Source organism: Crocuta crocuta, unplaced genomic scaffold (genome assembly GCF_008692635.1).
Source record: "Crocuta crocuta isolate KB4526 unplaced genomic scaffold, BGI_CrCroc_1.0 scaffold57, whole genome shotgun sequence".
NCBI lineage: Eukaryota > Metazoa > Chordata > Mammalia > Carnivora > Hyaenidae > Crocuta > Crocuta crocuta.
In genome coordinates this window covers 2,226,971-2,230,147 of record NW_027532163.1, presented here as the reverse complement: position 1 = coordinate 2,230,147, position 3,177 = coordinate 2,226,971, and positions in this window count along the sequence as shown.

Here is a 3,177-nt window from a genome sequence, read left to right as displayed (position 1 = left end):
TTAAGATTCAATGATAAGAAATATATCTCTATGGCTATTTTTTTAACATGATTAGTTTTACCCTTAAACATATTCAGGATGTTTCAGAACCAAAAAAAAAAAAAAAAGTGTGGAGAATATCTGGCAATTAGTTAGATATTAGTTAAATAGATACTCTTCTGTTTAGGCTACATGTTCATTTCCCAACTCTTAACTAAGTTGGAGCCTGTGCTTTTTTGTGTATCTCAATTTGATTTGATTGTTTATTTAGTTCATCTCTTTCCAACCTTGTTCTTCACATGTTACTAACACTGCTACAATTTGAGAGTTCATTAATTTTTTCCCCCTATTATTCTCCCAATTTGCTAGGCACTGTACCACCTAAACCACCCTAAGCAGATGTATATATAGCTGCTTTTTTTTTTTAAACTCTCCAGGGAAGAAGACTCCATAAACTCCCTTGGTAACTAATTCTAGTGTTTAATGGAACATGTCCATTCATCTATAATAATAATATTTGTAATTATACAGCACATTTCTTCTGAGTAGCTCTTGGCACTTTAAAATAGTATTTCAATCCCCAAGACATTCCTAGAAGTAGGTGGTAAGCTTCATTATGCTCCTAGAGGGCACAAACAACATCTTTATACATGTTATATTCAGTGCTCAGGACATTGTGAAGACTTTAGAAATGTTTAATAATCAGAATAGTAATTTTACAGATGAATAAATTGAGAGAAAGTGAATTTAGCTCCTCTCCCAGTGCTCACAATGCGGAAAACTTTTGAAAATTTCTGACTCACACGCACTGTAGGCTACAATATTCTTCCGTAAGATTTTGCTCCTGTTTTTGATGCTTTGATTAGAAATGAGATAGATACTGTTATATATCTTAAAAGGGGAAATATTCCTGTCCAGGCAATCTCTACACAATCCGATATTATTCAGTGGGTTATTATGAGTTTAAACTTTGGAGACTAGTAAACTGTGAATGACATGAACTTCATCATTTGGTATCCCTTTTCTCAAGGGACCGACTGGCTGCATTGCTTCCCCACGATGTATCTTCTATTATATGTGGGACAGGTCCTCTCTAACACAGAGTTCTGAAACTTTCAAACTTTTGCCGATTAAAACATTCCTGATTTGCATCTCATGTCATTTGGTTCCTGGCAATTCTCAATAATACTATTAAATAAATGCATTAGAAAGTCCCAATATGCACAGGATCATTAAATAAATTTGCATTTTAGAGGAACATTTTGAGATCAGAATGGTTTAGTTCAAGAGTAAACAGAGGCATTTCTGGAAAAATGTCATTAGTCTATGGGAAGAAATATTTTTGGATAACTAATTTTCTTAGAGCCATTAAATTATAATTCAATATAGTACTTGAATTGTGTAAATGACTATCTACTCAATATTTGAGTAGGAATAATCGTATAGAGTTGTATTCGTTAATTTTGAAGACTAAGTTTTTATTAGAGATTAAATTTTACTACATAACTAAGATCAGTAGCCTGGAAACCTTATTGTGCTCAAAAGAATCAGTTGAGGTCTGAAATAGATGTTGTGTAGCACTTAGATGACTCAAATTATGTGAATGGTAAGCAAGTTTACTGACTAATTTTCCTTATACACAGATATCATGTTTTCAAAAGCAAATGTTCTAAGCAAATTCTGAAAATAGCTGTGAATCTGAGATGTTCATATTTGACCAGATTTTCCTCAACTGTTTGAAAACGTGATTCAATCTGACTAGTTTGTGGGTAAATGGGTGTATTTAGATGAAATAAAAATAGAGGAGGGACAAAGACAGAGAGAAAATAGACATAGAGACAGAGAGACAGAGGGAGAGAGAGAGAGCACATTTCAGTGCTCATTCCAACAGGCTGCTCTTTAGACTGTTGACCGAGATGTAAATGGACATACTTTTACCATCTCTCTGGGGAGTCCATGTTCTAAAGTTTTTAAGTAACTTTTTGAAGGAGATTCTGTTACTGAATAGAAATATGATTTCACTCAGACATGTAGCCCCATACATCGAATGAACATCAGAAGAATCAGAGATTCTTACAGAGAATGGGCGAGAAGAGTTTCTTAGAGATATTGCCAAAAAAGATACTATATGAGAAGATCACATTCATCATCATCATGTAACTAGCAGCCATGTGACATAGATGATGTTTGGAATGGTTTGCTTTAGTGCCTGGTGTCTTAAAAGTCTGATGGTGGTGAAAACACTGTAAAATGTCAGGAATCAAGCTGAAAAGAATTAGAGAAAATAACAATGCAATGAATATATTTTTTAAAAAACCAGAATTATTTACCTTTAAATATAAAACGATAATGATGGGAATAACCCTCATTTAAGGGGTCAGTGTTAGCATGAATATATTAATAAAGTACTAATACAAGTGAAAAGACAAAGGAGTCTTTATTACCATGTTATTGAGCGATAAGACTGAGCCTGACATATAAACAAACTCCTAATATGTAATCCCTAGATTTCAGGGAGAAAAGTACATATTGTGTGGCATATCAAAATTCATGCCGTAACAAATCTTTCATTTTTTTCAACCTACTGCTAGGTGGGTCACTGAATATTCATTCCACATAAAAAGACTGCGTATATTAGCAAAATGTAATTTAAAATATAAGATAGAATACCTATAGGCTTCAGAAATAAAATATAGTCTATTTTACTAATTATATTTCTCCCTTGAAATATCTGAGCCACCTACACATGTCAGTGACATGGTAGTAGCTCCTATAAATTGAAATGGTAGGAGTTGAACTTGTGTGGATGTTATTCAAATAATGGGATGCAGGTGTAAATGGAAGCATTCCATCTGATTGACAATCTTGGTGCTGTGAGGAGAAAGGTGAGCTGTCAGCTATGACACTAATGAACTATTTGGCTGAATAAATAGATTCTCTGTGTGCAATGCAAAGCATGTTGTTTTAAGATTATATTCATAATTAGATGCTGCTAATAATATGGGGCAATTTTATATACATTGCCTAGGGCACATCAAATAAATAATGAGCTCAGAAATAAGCTTCAAGTATCAGATGGTGACTTTCATCACAAAAGCCATTCCTATTACTTTCAGCCTTATGACCTTGGCTAAACAGCTTAACCCAACTGAACTTCAACATAGTATCTGAAAAATGGGAATAAAAAGTCTTAACTTA